Source organism: Piliocolobus tephrosceles, chromosome 21 (assembly GCF_002776525.5).
Source record: "Piliocolobus tephrosceles isolate RC106 chromosome 21, ASM277652v3, whole genome shotgun sequence".
Classification (NCBI taxonomy): domain Eukaryota; kingdom Metazoa; phylum Chordata; class Mammalia; order Primates; family Cercopithecidae; genus Piliocolobus; species Piliocolobus tephrosceles.
Window position 1 is genome coordinate 46,372,256 of NC_045454.1, and position 15,856 is coordinate 46,388,111.

Genomic DNA, 15,856 nt, shown 5'->3' on the forward strand with positions numbered 1-15,856 from the left:
AGATTACAGGTGTGAGCCATCACAGCTGGCCTGAGAACCATGATTTATGTTATGTTATGTTATGTTATGTTATGTTATGTTATGTTATGTTATGACGGGGTTTCACTCTCATTGCCCAGGCCGTTGTGCAGTGGTGTGATCTGAGCGCACTGCAGCCTCCCCCTTGCCGGTTCAAGTGATTCTCCTGCCTCAGCCTCCCAAGTAGCTGAGAATAGATGCACGTGCCACCACGCCCGGCTAATTTTGTATTTTTAGTAGAGACGGGGTTTCACCATGTTGGTCAGGCTGGTCTCGAACTCCTGACGTCAGGTGATCCACCTGCCTCTGCCTCCCAAAGTGCTAGGAATACAGTTGTGAGCTACTGTACCTGGCCAAGAACCACGATTTAGATGAAAGTGGATAGTGATCTGAAATAGATGGAAAAAAAAAAAGCAACTTTATTTATTGATTTTTATTTTGTAGAGGCAGAGCTTCACTATACTGTCCAGGCTGGTCTCAAGCAACCCTCTTACCTCGGCCTCCCAAAGCGCTGGGATGTCGACACAGGGAAGAAGTTGAAGGTGAGTTTGTCTCCCTTGCTTTGTCCCTCAGACTAGAGTACAGTGGCGTGAACATGGCTCACTGCAGCCTTGACCTCCTGGGTTCAAGCAATCCTCCCACCTTAGCTTGCTAAGTCGCTGAGACTACAGGTGCAAGCCACCACGCCCAGCTAGTTTTTGTTTTTGTTTTCGTAGAGACAGAATTTCTCTTATGTTGTTGTCCAAGCTGATATTGAACTCATGACCTCAAATGATCCTCATGCCTTGGCCTCTCGGTGCTGGGATTACAGGCGTGAGCCCGCACACCTGGACTCCATAAATATTTGATGTTTTTGTTCCTCTAAACCTTGCTCAGTAAGTTCTGAATGAATGAGTATTTTGGCTCTTGGCTGCAAATCAACCTGCCCTGCTGGTTTTTGGTTATCACTCCACGATCAGAGAGAAGCTGTCATCGCTGTTACCTTCTCTGGAATGAATGCAGATGGGCCTATTGAAATGATGGAAATGGAAAATCAGGAAAAGAAAAGAGAAGGAAACTGTCAGTGCTGAAGAGGCTGTGGATGGAAGGATGTGTCAATAAATGGCTCATGGACTTTGCTACAGCTTCTTTGGGAATCCAGTTGACACCAAATTTCAAATTTGCAGAACCCACTTCTAGTCATTTGTTTTTAGGAAATGATCAAAGGTCTGCACCTGTGCACTAAGATTTGACCACAAAGTTGCTTATGGCAGAGTTGTTCATCACCTGTGTTTCAGTTAGTTAATGCTGTGTAACAAACCACTCCTAAACTTAGGAGTTTGAAACAACCACAGTTTATCATTTCTCATAATTTGAGAATCTGGACTGGGCTCAGCTAGGATTTCCTGGGGCTGGAACATCCACAAGGAACATTCTCCACTCACATATCTGGAGCCCCAGCGAGTCCTCTCTCTCTCCACGTGGCTGCTTGGGCTCCCTCACGGTATGGTGGTCTTTGTTCCCCATATGGCAACCGACTTCAGAGAGAGTTAGCAAAAGCTACTTGTCTTCTTAAATGCTCGGCTTGGAAGCCACATGGTAGCTCTTCCGCCACATTCCATTGGTCAGAGCAAGTCACATGGCCCAACCCAAATTCAAGGGGAAGAGGAGACGAAATATACTCGGGGGAGGAGTGGCAGGGGCATAACAGGATGGAAAGTGATGGCGACTGTCTCTGGAGATAATCTATCATACCCACATTAGCAAAGAATTGTAAATAAATGCCTCGTAAGAGGGGACAACTTAAATGGCTTGAATTTTAAAATTAGTTTATTATTTAATTTTTGGAGACAGCATCTCACTCTGTCACCCAGGCTGGAGTGCAGTAGCCCAATCATGGCTCACTGCAGCCTTGACCTCCCAGGCTCAAGCAATCCTCTTGCATCAGCCTCCTGAGTAGCTGGGAGCACAGGTGCACGCCAATACACCCGGCTAATTTTTTTTTTGGTAAGGGCAGGGTCTTGCTATGTTGTCCAGGCAGAACTCAAACTCCTGGTCTCAAACGATCCTCCTGCCTTGGCCTCTCAAAGTGCTGGGATTACAGGCATGAGCCACTGTGCCTGGCCAAATTTTAAACCAAATTATCAAGCATCCATAGTATGGAATATAACTCTTATTTATTTATTATTATTTTTGAGATGGAGTTTCGCTCTTTTTGCCCAGGCTGGAGTGCAATGGCGCGATCTCGGCTCACTGCAACCCCCGCCTCCCAGGTTCAAGCGATTCTCCTGCCTCAGCCTCCCGAGTAGCTGGAACTACAGGTGCCCACCACCATGCCCGGCTAATTTTGTATTTTTAGTAGAGACAGGGTTTCACCATGTTGGCCAGGATGGTCTCGATCTCTTGACCTTGTGAACCGCCCGCCTCGGCCTCCCAAAGTGCTGGGATTATAGGCGTGAGCCACTGCGCCTGGCCCGTAACTCATATTTATTGAGTGCCTTCACTGGTTTAATTACATGGTTAGGTATGACTGTGAGGGAGAGAAATACCAAAGACTTAGATAAGATAGACATGTCTTTCTCTCCCAGTCACAGTCGAGGTTGGCATCCAGAGTTGGTAGGGTGATTGTGTCACACACAGTTTCTATTGGCTAGGATCTACTCACATGGCCACACCTGGCTGCAGAGGAGCTGGGAAATTTGTTTATTTATTCCATTGATATTTACTGAGCATTTACTATGTACACAGCATTGGGGTACAGCTCCTGTTGTTTTGATTCCTATAAAACAAAGCAAGCAAATGCAAAGAAAAACAGACAACAATCCCTGCTTTCATGGAGTTTTCCTTCTGCAGCTCCCACATCCTCTTTCTTTCTTTTCCTTCCTTCCTTTCCTTCCTTCCTTCCTTCCTTCCTTCCTTCCTTCCTTCCTTCCTTCTTCCTTTTCTCTTCTTTTATTTTATGTCTTCGTTTTGAGATGGAGTCTTGCTCTGTCACCCAGGCTGGAGTGCAATGGCACGATCTCGGCTCAGTGCAACCTCCACCTCCCGGGTTCAAGCGATTCTCCTGCCTCAGCCTCCCAAGTACCTGGGATTACAGGCGTGTGCTACCATGCCCAGCTAATTTTTGTATGTTTAGTAGAGACAGGATTTCACCATGTTGGCCAAGATGGTCTCGATCCCTTCACCTTGTGATCCACCCGCCTCGGCCTCTCAAAGTGCTGAGAATATGGGTGTGAGCCACCGTGCCCGACCCCTTCCCTCCCCTCCCTTTCCCTCCCCTCTCGTTCCTTTTCCTTCTTTCCTTTTTCTTTTGACACAGGGCAGGGTCTCCCTTTGTCGCCTAGGCTGGAGGTAGTGCAATCATGGCTCATTGCAGCCTCAACCTCCTGGGCTCAAGCGATCCTCCTGCCTTAGCCTCCAGAGTAGCTGGGACCACAGGCATGTGCCACCACACTGGGCTATTTTTTGTATTTTTGGTAGAAACGAGGTCTTGCTATGTTGCCTGAGCTGGTCTTGAACTCCTGGGGTCAAGTGTTTGTTCCACCTCAGCTTCCCAAAGTATTGGGATTATAGGCGTGAGCCACCAAGCCCAGTCCTGCTGCTGCTTCTTTTTTTTTTTTTTGAGACTGAGTCTCGCTCTGTCACCCAGGCTGGAGTGCAGTGGCCGGATTTCACTGCAAGCTCTGCCTCCTGGGTTCACGCCATTCTCCTGCCTCAGCCTCCTGAGTAGCTGGGACTACAGGCACCGCCACCTCGCCCGGCTAGTTTTTTGTATTTTTAGTAGAGATGGGGGTTTCACCATGTTAGCCAGGATGGTCTCGATCTCCGGACCTCGTGATCCACCCGTCTCAGCCTCCCAAAGTGCTGGATTACAGTCCTGCGGCTACTTCTTCTTCTTCTTTTTTTTTTTTTTTTGAGCTAGCATCTCACCCTGTTGCTCAGGCTAGAGCGCAGTGGTGCTATCTCAGCTCACTGCAACCTCCACCTCCCAGGTTCAATCGATTTTTCTGCCTCAGCCTCCAGAGTAGCTGGGACGACAGGTGCCCGTCACCACACCCAGCTAATTTTTGTATTTTTAGTAGAGACGGGTTTTTACCACATTGGCCACACTGGTGTCAAACTCCTGACCTCATGATCTACTCGCCTCAGCCTCCCAAAGCGCTGGGATTACAGGCTTGAGCCACCGCGCCCGGCCTGCTCTGCTTCTTTCTGTGACAACTGTGATTCTGTGACAACTGTGATTCCCAATAAAAATCTCACACCCCAAATTATTTCTCAGGATCTGTTCTGGAGAATCCAAATGGTGACTCAGAACTTTTGTCATCTTTTTTTTTTTTAAAATGCCTGTGAAGTATTCCATGTCCATGATATCAAAACCCATAATTTAGTTAACTAGCCCCCTGTAAATGGATGTTTTCTTTGTGATGAAAGATTTTTTTCCCTTTCATCAGATCGGTCCTATAAGAGACCCTTCTGTCTTGGAGAGCTCCAGGGCTCAGTCGTTAATCTTTTTTTTTTTTCCCAGATGGAGTCTCGCTTTGTCACCCAGGCTGGAGTGCAGTGGCGTGATCTCGGCTCACTGCAGCCTCCGCCTCCCAGGTTCAAGCAACTCTCCTGCCTCAGCCTCTGGAGTAGCTGGGATTACAGGCGCCCACCACCACACCCAGCTAATTTTTGTATTTTTTGGTAGAGTCGGTGTTTCACCATGTTGGTCAGGCTGGTCTCAAACTCCTGACCTTAGGTGATCTGCCCGCCTTGACCTCCTAAAGTGCTGGGATTACAGGCGTGAGCCACCGTGCCTGGCCTGATCTTCTTTGTCCACAGCCTCTCAGAAATGCCATCCAGCTACATGGCTTTAAAAACATGTGTAGGGGCTGGGCACGGTGGCTCACGCCTGTAATCCCAGCACTTTGGGAGGCCGAGGCAGGTGAATCACAAGGTCAGGAGATCGAGACCATCCTGGCTAACTTGGTGAAACCCCGTCTCTACTAAAAATACAAAAAAATTAGCCGGGCGTGGTGGCGGACGCCTGTAGTCCCAGCTACTCGGGAGGCTGAGGCAGGAGAATGGCGTGAACCCGGGAGGCGGAGCTTGCAGTGAGCCGAGATCGGGCCACTGCACTCCAGCCCGGGTGACAGAGCGAGACTCCATCTCAAAAAAAAAAAAAAAATGCAGAAAGATTAGCCGAGTGTGGTGGTGCACATCTGTAGTCATCACTAAGGAGGCTGAGGCGGGACGATGGCTTGAGCCCAGAAGGTTGAGGCTGCAGTGAGCCAAGAACGTGCCAGTGCACTCCAGTCTGGGTGACAAAGTGAGATTCTGTCTCAAAACAAAAAAAAAAAAGGAAAAAGAAAAAGAGCCTATGTCCAAGCAAGATCACATTAGGAGGGACTAGGGGGTCTGTAACTTATCTTTTTTTTTTTTTTTTTAGTTATTATTATTATTATTTTTTGTAGAGACAGGGACTCGTGATGTTGACCAGGCTGGTCTCAAACTCCTGACCTCAGGCGATCCTCCCTCCTTGGCCTCCCAAAGTGCTGAGATTATGGATGTGAGCCACCATGCCCTGCCTGCAACATATCCTGTTAGAGGATACAATTCAAGCCCTAACAGTAAGATCCCTCTTTATTTTTCCTTTTTTCCTCCTAGTTCTCAGTCTTCAAGAAGGAAGGCGAGAAGGGGGCAGGCAGAGAACGTCCTCCCCGCTGGAGCAGAGGATGCTCCACTGTGATGTTGAAGAACATACATCTGAGTTCTGAGCTAGACGGACAGATTTTAAACCTTTGAACCTTAGAATCCGGCAGAAATTCTAGCAGCAGTACATTTGGGGCCAAACCGTTAACATTCTTTGCAGATGACTGATGGAAAAAAGGGGCTGGGAGTGGTGGCTGACCACCAGATGTAGATGGCTGGTGGACAGCCATCTAGAAGCCAAGGAAAGAGGCCTCAGGATTATCCCAGCATTTTGGGAGGCCAAGGCAGGATGATTGCTTGAGTCAGGAGGTCGAGTCTGCAGTGAGCTGTGATTGCACCACAGCCTGGGTGACAGAGCAAGACCCTGTCAAAAAAGAAAAGAAGGAGGAGGAGGAGTAGAGGAGGAGGAGGAGGAGGAGGAGAAGAAGAAGGAGGAGGAGGAGGAAAGAATGAGTGAAATAAAAGGTTAACCTCAGAGTACCCATTTGAGGTTATTGGATTTTCGTAGAGGAGGCAATAGAAATGACATAATGCCACTTAATGAAAACTTTTTTCAAACTCTTTTTTGGAGGAAGGAATGAGACAGGCTCAGTTGAAGAGATACTTCCAGATTAGAGTTTCCACATTTAGCACCTAAAAATACAGGAGGCTCATTTAAATTTGAATTTCAGATACATGAAGAATAATTTTGAGGATAATCCGATCTTATGCAATATTTGGAACATATTTATGCTAAACACTTATCCCTCGTTTATCTGAAATTCTGATTTAACTGGGTGTCCTGTATTTTATCTGGCAACCCTTCTTCTGGTAAGTCATGGAATTAACCCACCTCGGAAAACGCAGTGGCTCACGCCTGGAATCCCAGCAGCTTGGGAGGCTGAGGTGGGAGGATCACTTGAGCCTGGGAGTTTGAAAGCAGCCTGGGCAATACAGGGAGACCCTGTTTCCAATAATAATAATAATAATTAAATAGTTTTAAAAAATAAATAAATAAAATGGAGTGATGACGAGATGAAAGTATGGATATATTAACAGCTATGTGATTTGAACACATAGAACAAAATGTTAATTGTAGAATCTAGGCCAGGCGTTGGCAACTACAGCCAGTGTATTGTTTGGGTTTTGTTTTGTTTTATATTTATTTATTTATTTAGAGACAGAGTCTCGCTCTGTCACCCAGGCTGGAGCACAGTGGCGCAATCTCGGCTCACTGCAACCTCTGCCTCCTGGATTCAAGCGATTCTCCTGCCTCAGCCTCCTGAGTAGGTGGGATTACAGGCACCCGCCACCACGCCTGGCTAATTTTTGTATTTTTAGTAGAGACGGGGGTTTCACCATATTGGTCAGGCTGGTCTCGAACTCCTGACCTCAAGTGATCCACCCACCTCGCCCCCCCAAAGTGCTAGTGCTGGGATTACAGGCATAAGCCACTGCTCCCGGCCTCCGTGTATTGTTTGTAAATGAAGTTATGTGAATAAATTTTTATTGGCACACAGCCACATCCATTTGTTTGTAAGTTGTCTATGGTTACTTTTTTTTTGAGACGGAGTCTCGCTCTGTCGCCCAGGCTGGAGTGCAGTGGCGTGCTCTCGGCTTACTGCAAGCTTTACCTCTCGGGTTCACGCCATTCTCCCGCCTCAGCCTCTCCGAGTAGCTGGGACTACAGGCGCCCGCCACCATGCCCGGCTAATTTTTTTTTGTATTTTTAGTAGAGATGAGGTTTCACCATGTTAGCCAGGATGGTCTCGATCTCCTGACCTCGTGATCTGCCCGCCTTGGCCTCCCAAGGTGTTGGGATTACAGGCGTGAGCCACCACGCCCAGCCCACACTTCTAATTTTTAAATTGATTGTTGTTCAGGCATGGTGGCTTAGGCGTATAATCCCAGCACTTTGGGAGGCTTAGGTGGGTGGATCACTTAAGCCCAGGAGTTGGAGACCTGCCTGGGCAACATGGTGGAACCCCATCCCTACCCCACAAAAATACAAAATTTAGCCAGGAGTGGTGGCACACTTTTGTAGTTTCAGCTACTTGAGAGGCCAAACAGGATGATGGCTTGAGCCCAGGAGTTGGAGGCTGCATAAGCTGATCGTACCACTGCACTCCAACCTGTGCAAAAGAGCAAGACTCTATCTCAAAAATAAAATAAAAAGGCCAGGCGCAGTGGCTCACGCCTGTAGTCCCAGCACTTTGGGAGGCTGAGGCGGATGGATCACGAGGTCAGGAGATCGAGACCATCCTGGCTAACACGGTGAAACCCCGTCTCTACTAAAAATATAAAAAATTAGCTGGGCATGGTGGCGGGTGCCTGTAGTCCCAGCTACTCGGGAGGATGAGGCAGAAGAATGGCATGAACCCGGGAGGCGGAGCTTGTAGTGAGCTGAGATCGCGCCACTTCACTCCAGCCTGGATGACAGAACGAGACACCATCTCAAAAAATAATAATAATAATAATAAATAAAATAAAATAAATTGATTGTTGTGAAATATACCTTCACAAGAGGATATATAACAAATATATATGGTTTAAAGAAAAAAACCAACAAAATAATCCAACAATTGTGCCCCCTGGTATTTACCCAGATGCGTTGAAAACTTACATCCGCACAGGCCGGGCACAGTGGCTCACGCATGTAATCCCAGCACTTTAGGAGGCTGAGGCAAGAGGATCACTTGGGGTCAGGAGTTCAGGACCAGCCTGGCCAACATGGTGAAACCCTGTCTCTACTAAAAATACAAAAAAATTAGCCAGGCATTGATTGTGGGCGCCAGTAGTCCTAGCTACTAGGGAGGCTGAGGCAGGAGAATCCACTATTTACTTAACGAGTCTTTAATAAGTAAATTAATTAATTGAGATGGAGTTTTGCTCTTGTTGCCCAGGATGGAGTGCAATGGCAATGGCATGATCTTGGCTCATTGCAACCTCTGCCTCCTGGGTTCAAGCGCTTCTCATGCCTCAGCCTCCCGAGTAGCTGGGATTAAAGCCGCCCCACCATGCCTGACTAATGTTTCCTTTTTTCTTTTTTTGAGACAGAGTCTCGCTCTGTCGCCCTGGCTGGAGTGCAGTGGTGCAATCTTGGCTCACTGCAAGCTCCACCTCCCGGGTTCACACCATTCTTCTGCCTCAGCCTCCCATCGCCTGGCTAATATTTTGTATTTTTAGTAGAGACAGGGTTTCACCATGTTGACCAGGCTGGTCTCAAACTCCTGGTATCAGGTGATCCACCCATCTTGGGCTCCTGGGATTACAGGTGTGAGCCGCCATGCCTGGCCTACTTATCAAGTCTTTAACTGAGTAATGTTTGTGAATAGTTCCATGGTTTTGCTATGCAGACAGGACTGCTCTGAATAATCTTGTACCAGAATCCTGGGTCCGTTTGTGGGAGTTTCTCAGGGGGATATAAATCCAGGAGGTGAGTTCCTGGTTGTAGGACATGTTCATTTTCACCTTTACTAAATGTGATGGAGGCAGCCTGTTGTAGTTTAAAGATTCAGGCTCCTTTCCCACAGGGTAAATGGATACCAGGAAGTGGCTGCTGTGCTGGAGATTACATTTCCCAACAACCCTTTCATCTAGCGGAGGTCATGTGACTAGTTCTGACCAATAGGAGGTACACCAAAGCCATATTAGGATTGAGAGCCACAAGTTGTGGAGGAAGCTCACATTTTGTTAGTGGAGGCCACATGTTGAGATGGGGGCCACATGATGGGTATGGATGCCACATGTTGAAAGTGGAGGCCACATATTGGGAATGGAGGCCACATGTTGAGATGGAGGTCACATGTTGGGATTGAGGGTCACAAGTTGGCAGTGAAGCCCACATACTGGAAGTGGAGGCCACATGTTGAGATGGAGGTCACATGTTGAGATGGAGGTCACATGTTGAGATGGAGGTCACGTGTTGGGATGGAGGCCACATGCTGGGATGGAAGCATCATGAGAAGCAAGGAAGGGGCCTGGATTGCTAAATTCCCACTTGCCTGAGCCTTCTGGGATGACTTCACCCTCCATGCTCTTTGCTTATGTGAGATGTAACTTTTAGGACACTGATATTTGTGGAATTGTCTTGTTCTAACAGTTGAGCTACTGTCCCCAGTAATGCTCTAGGTAATGTCAAATTATTTTCCAAAGTGGTTGGCCTCTTCACATTTCCACCACTCCCCCACTTCCCATCCTCACCAGCACTCAGCATCAGCAACTTAAAGAAAAAACTTTCAAACCTGTAATCCCAGCACTTTGGGAGGCCGAGGCAGGCAGATCACGAGGTCAGGAGATCGAGACCATCCTGGCTAACACAATGAAACCCCGTCTCTACTAAAAATACAAAAAATTAGCCGGGCGTGGTGGTGGGCGCCTGTAATCCCATCTGCTCGGGAAGCTGAGGCAGGAGAATGGCGTGACCCAGGAGGCGGAGCTTGAAGTGAGCCGTGATTGTGCCACTGCACTCCAGCCTAGGTGACAGAGCAAGACTCCATCCTAAAAAAAAAAGAAAACAAAAAAAGCCCAATACTAAGATGGATATAGTTCCTTTTTTTTTTTTTTTTTTTTTGAGATAAGGTCTTGCTCTGTGGCCCAGGTTGGAGTGCAGTGATGCACACATAACTCACTGCAACTTTGACCTTCCAGGCTCAAGCAATCTTCCCACCTCAGCTTCCTGAGAAGTTAAGACCACATGTGTGTACCCCCACTGGCTAACTTTTTAATATTTTATAGAAATAGGGTCCCCATGTTGCCTAGACTGTTTTTTTTGTTGTTGTAATTTTTGTTTTGTTTTATTTTGAGATGGAGTCTCGCTCTGTTGCCCAGGCTGGATTGCAGTGGCGAAATCTTGGCTCACCGCAACCTCCACCTCCTGGGTTCAAGCGATTCTCCTGCCACAAGAATTGCTTGAACCCTGGAGGTGGAGGTTGCAGTGAGCCGAGATTGTGCCATTGCACTCCAGCCTGGGCAACAGAGCAAGACCCTGTCTCAAAAGAAAAAAAAGAAAGTCAGAGAGAGACTGGAAGAGACTGCACTGTGGCTGTGAAGGTGGAGGACAGGACCCCGAGTTGAGGGATATGGGTGGCCTCTAGACACTGGATAGGGCAGGCAGTGGGTTCTCTCCTGAAGCCTTCACCAGGAACATAGCTGTGATGACATCTTTAGCCTGTAAGACTCGTTTCAGGGTCCTGACCTGTAGAAAGGTAAGATGGTAAGTGTGTATTGTTCTAAGACATTAAATTTGTGCCATTTGTTACAATAACCGCTGAGAGCTCACACGTCTCTGTTTGTCACCCTCTCTCTAGCCCCTCCTCTCCTCCCAGCAGAGGCAGAGCTCTCCCTGGGCTCCCACCCACCTGCCTGGCTGCTCTGTCCTCCCTAGTCAGCACCATGATTGCCCAAGTTCTCCAGTCTGGGCTGGGCGTGGGCGCCAGTCACTACCTTACTGCCTGCTATTAAACCCTTGCCAAGATTCAGGATCTCAGCAACTGGGTCCTGTTCCAGCTATGAGCAGAAAGGGGCCTCAGAGACCATCTGCTCCACCTACACACAGAGCGGAGACTGTTTCAAAATTACTCCATGGGGAAGGAGTCAGGGTCGCTACTTGGGAGCTGGGGTGGCAGTGGTGGTGTCTGTTTGCCCTCCTGGTCCACCTGGGGAGGGGATTTGGGGGCTAGGGCTGTGGCTAAATGGTGTATGTTTGTGGAGGGGTGCTATACAGAGTCAGGTCAAGCTTTAGTTCCTCTCCTTCCCTCCCTCCCTCCCTCCCTTCCTTCCTTCCTTCTTTCTGCCTTGCCTTGCCTTGCCTTGCCTTGGAGACAGAGTCTTGCTCTGTCCCCCAGGCTGGAGTACAGTGGCGTGGTCTTGGCTCACTGCAACCTCCACCTCCCAGGTTCAAGCGATCGTCGTACCTCAGCCTCCCAAGTAGCTGGGACTACAAGCACGCACCACCACACCCTGTTATTATTTTTATTTTTATTAGAGACAGGGTCTCACCATGTTGGCCAGGCTGGTCTTGAACTCCTGACCTCAAGTGATCCGCCAGCCTCGGCCTCCCAAAATGCTGGGATTACAGGTGTGAGCCACCATGCCCAGCCCCAAACCCCTCTTTTAAAAACCTAAATCAATACTTTGTAAAATTATGGTAAAAGATACATAACAGGAAACGGATCATTTTAATCATCAAGTGCACAGTTCAGCAGCAGCATTAAGCACATTCACGTGTCTGTGCAACCGTCACCACCATCCCCTCCGGAACTTCCTCATCTTCCCAAACTGAAACTCTGTCCTCAAGAAACACTCACTCCACATCCCCCTCCCCAGCCCCTCATACCCCCCATTCTACTTCCTGTCTCTGTGACTCTGAGGACTTTAGGGACTTCCTGGGAGTGGGATCACACAGGATTTGTCCTTTTGTATCTGGCTTATTTCACCCAGCTTGATGTCCTCAAAGTTTATCCATGTTGTTGCCTGTGTCAGAACTTCCTTCCTTTTTCAGGGCTGAATAATATTCCATGGTATGGATGAACCACACACATTGTGTTTATCCATTCATGTATTAATTAGAACTCTAACGCAATTCTTTTAACAAAAGAAAAAAAAAAAAGATTTTTAGGCCGGGCACGTTGGCTCACGCCTGTAATCTCAGCACTTTGGGAGGCTGAGGCGGGAGGATCACCTGAGGTCATGAGATCCAGACCAGCCTGGACAATGTGGTGAAATCCTATCTCTACTAAAAATGTAGAAGTTAGCTGGACATGGTGGTGGGCTCCTGTAATCCCAGCTATCGGGAGGCTGAAGCAGGAGAATCATTTGAACCCGGGAGGCAGAGGTTGCAGTGAGCCGAGATTGTGCCATTGCACTCTAGCCTGGATGACAGGGAGAGACTCGGTCTTAAAGAAAAAAAAAAAAAGATTTTTAGGCTAGGTGCAGTGGCTCATACATGACAATCCTAGCACTTTGGAAGGCTAAGGTGGAAGGATCACTTGAGCTCAGGAATTAGAGACCAGCCTGGGAGACATAGTGAGAACCCATCTCTACAAAAAAATAGAAAACATTTGCCTGGCCTGTAGTCCCAGCTACTTGGGAGGTGAAGGTGTGAGGATCACTTGAGCCCAGGAGTTTGAGGCTGCGGTGGCCTGTGATTGCACCACTGTACTCAAGCCTGGCAACAGAGTGAGACCATCTATCAAAAACATTTTTAAAAATTGGAATAATTATAAACTTTCAGGAACCTGCAATAATAGTATAGAACAATCCCAGGTAACCTTCACTAAGTTTCTCCCAGTGGTACCTCTTTTATGACTATACAATTTCACAACCAGAATGGTGACATAAATATGACCTATAGACCATATTCAGATTTCAAGAGCTTTTCCCATGCATTCATGTGTTAGGCAATTTTCTTTTCATTTTCTCAGAAAAATGGGAACAAATCTATGCAACACTATCACATGTATAGATTTGTGCAAACACAACCACAATTTTTTTTTTCTCGAGATGGAGTCTCGCTCTGTCGCCCAGGCTGGTGTGCAGTGGTGCGATCTCGGCTCACTGCAAGCTCTGCCTCCCAGGTTCACGCCATTCTCCTGCCTCAGCCTTCCAAGTAGCTGGGACTACAGGCACCCAACACGCCCGGCTAATTTTTGTATTTTTAGTAGACACGGTGGTTTCACCGTGTTAGCCAGGATGGTCTTGATCTCCTGAACTTGTGATCCGCCCGCCTCGGCCTCCCAAAGTGCTGGGATTACAGGCGTGAGACACCACGCCCGGCCGAACCACAATTGTGAAACTTAAATTTATTTTGGCCAGGGCACGGTAGCTCATACCTGTAATTCCAGCAACTGGGGAGGCCAAGGTGAGACGACTGCTTGAGCCCAGGAGATTGACACCTGCTGTGAGCTAGGATTGTACCACTGCACTCCAGCCTAGGCAACGGAGCAAGACTCCATCTCTTAAAAATATATCTATTTATTATTTTACTTTTATTTTATTTAATTAATTGATTTTTTTTTGAGACAGTTTCGCTCTATTTGCCCAGGCTGGAGTGCAGCGGTGCGATTAGAGGCATGAGCCACTGCACTGGGCCAAAATATTATTATTTTAAAAAGAAAACTTTGGGGCCGGGCGCGGTGGCTCACGCCTGTAATCCCAGCACTTTGGGAGGCCAAGGTGGGTGGATCACGAGATCAGGAGATCGAGACCATCCTGGCTAACACAGTGAAACCCCGTCTCTACTAAAAATACAAAAAAACTAGCCGGGCATGGTAGTGGGTGCCTGTAGTCCCAGCTACTCGGGAAGCTGAGGCAGGAGAATGGCGTGAACCCGGGAGGCGGAGCTTGCAGTGAGCTGAGATCGCGCCACTGCACTCCAGTCAGGGCAACAGAGTGAGACTCCATTACAAAAAAAGAAAAGAAAAAGAAACTTTGGCCAGGCCGGGTGGCTCACGCCTGTAATCCCAACTACTCAGAAGGCTCAGGCAAGAGAATCACTTGAACCTGGGAGGTAGAGATGTTGCAGTGAGCCGAGATCATGCCACTGCACTCCAGCCTGGGAAACAGAGCAAAGGCCATCTCAAACAAAAAAAGGAAACTTTGTAACCCTACTGTGAAGGGAAAGTAGATATGGCTTACCATGAATACAAGCTTATCAAAAAATAAATACAATATAAACGAACCATGTTAGTAAATTCCAAGTGAGTACTGTTGCTTAATGAAGGGCTTTTATTTTCTTTTTTGTCAAAGTCATTAAGTGTTAAGAGACATAAAACATATTAGCACTGACTGAGCCTCCCTCCTCCAAGAATTGGAAATTGAAAAAGTTGATTATTTTCAGACAGTTCAGGGATTATTATTATTATTATTATTATTATTATTATTTTATTTTATTTTATTTTTGAGAGGGAGTCTCGCTCTGTCACCCAGGCTAGAGTGCAGTGGTGCAATCTTGGCTCACTGCAACCTCTGCTTTCTGGGTTTAAGCAATTCTCCTGCCTCACCTTCCTGAGTAGCTGAGATTATAGGTGTGTGCCACGACACCAGGCTAATTTTTGTATTTTTAGTAGAGACGGGGTTTCACCATGTTGTCCAGGCTAGTCTTGAACTCCTGACCTCAAGTGATCCACCTGCTTCAGCCTCCCAGAGTGCTGGGATTACAGGCATGAGCCACCGCGCCTGGCTCAGTTCAGTGATTTGGAATGCAGGACAACATAGCACCTCAATTTATCTTTCTTTCTTTTTCTTTTTCTGTTCTGTTCTGTTCTTTTTTTTTTTTGAGTCAGAGCCTCGCTCTGTCACCAGGCTGAAGTGCAGGGGCGTGATCTCGGCTCACTACAACCTCCGCCTCCCAGGTTCAAGCGATTTTTCTGCCTCAGCCCCCCGAGTAGCTGGGACTACAGATGTGCGCCACCACGCCTGGCTAATTTTTTGTATTTTTAGTAGAGACGGGGTTTCACCGTGTTAGCCAGGATGGTCTTGATCTCCTGACCTCGTGATCCGCCCGCCTTGGCTTCCTAAAGTGCTGGGATTACAGGCTTGAGCCACTGCGCCCGGCCTCTCAGTTTATCTTTCTACGGAAACATCGTGTCAGCTTCACTAAATCTTCACAACAGGCCTGAGAGCGCAGTACCATTATTATTTTCACCACCTTACAGGTGAGGAAACTGAGGCGTCAGACAGGTGGTGTGGCTTGCCTGTCTCTATCATTTCCTAATTGTGTGATTTATGGTAAGTTCCCTAACTTCTCTGGGCTTTATTTTCCTTGCTAGTGATTACCAGCAAAAGATAGGATCGCATGAGCTCAGGATTTCAAGGCTGCAGTGAACTATGATTGCACCACTGCGCTCCAGCCCGGGCAACAGAGCAAGACCCTGTCTCAAAAGAGAAAAAGAGGCCAGGTGCAGTGGCTCATGCCTGTAATCCCAACACTTTAGGAAGCCGAGACGGGTGGAGTTCGAGACTAGCCTGGCCAACATGGTGAAACCCTGTCTCTACTAAAAATACAAAAATTAGCCAGATGTGCTGGTGGGTGCCTGTAAATCCAGCTACTCGGGAGGCTGAGGCAGGGGAATTGCTTGAACCCGGGAGGCGGAGGTTACAGTGCACTGAGATCGTGCCATCGCACTCCAGCCTGGGCCACAAGAGCAAAACTCTGTCTCAGAAAAAAAAAAAAAAAAAAAAAAAA

The 15,856-nt window shown here is 47.7% G+C and overlaps 1 protein-coding gene across 2 annotated transcripts in view; it reads left to right on the forward strand.

Annotated features, from left to right (window-relative positions):
* Positions 1-776: 776 nt before the first annotated feature.
* ACER1 (alkaline ceramidase 1) overlaps positions 777-15,856 on the forward strand; it is a 35,845-nt gene continuing 20,765 nt past the window's right edge. Inside the window, exon 1 of one of the 2 annotated variants that reach the window (XM_023186827.2) lies at positions 777-1,501. The gene's annotated coding sequence lies outside the window, so the exon portion shown is untranslated. Of the gene's footprint in view, positions 1,502-5,591; positions 5,610-15,856 lie in introns of those variants that run through there. The other variant, XM_023186826.1, reaches the window with a different exon arrangement.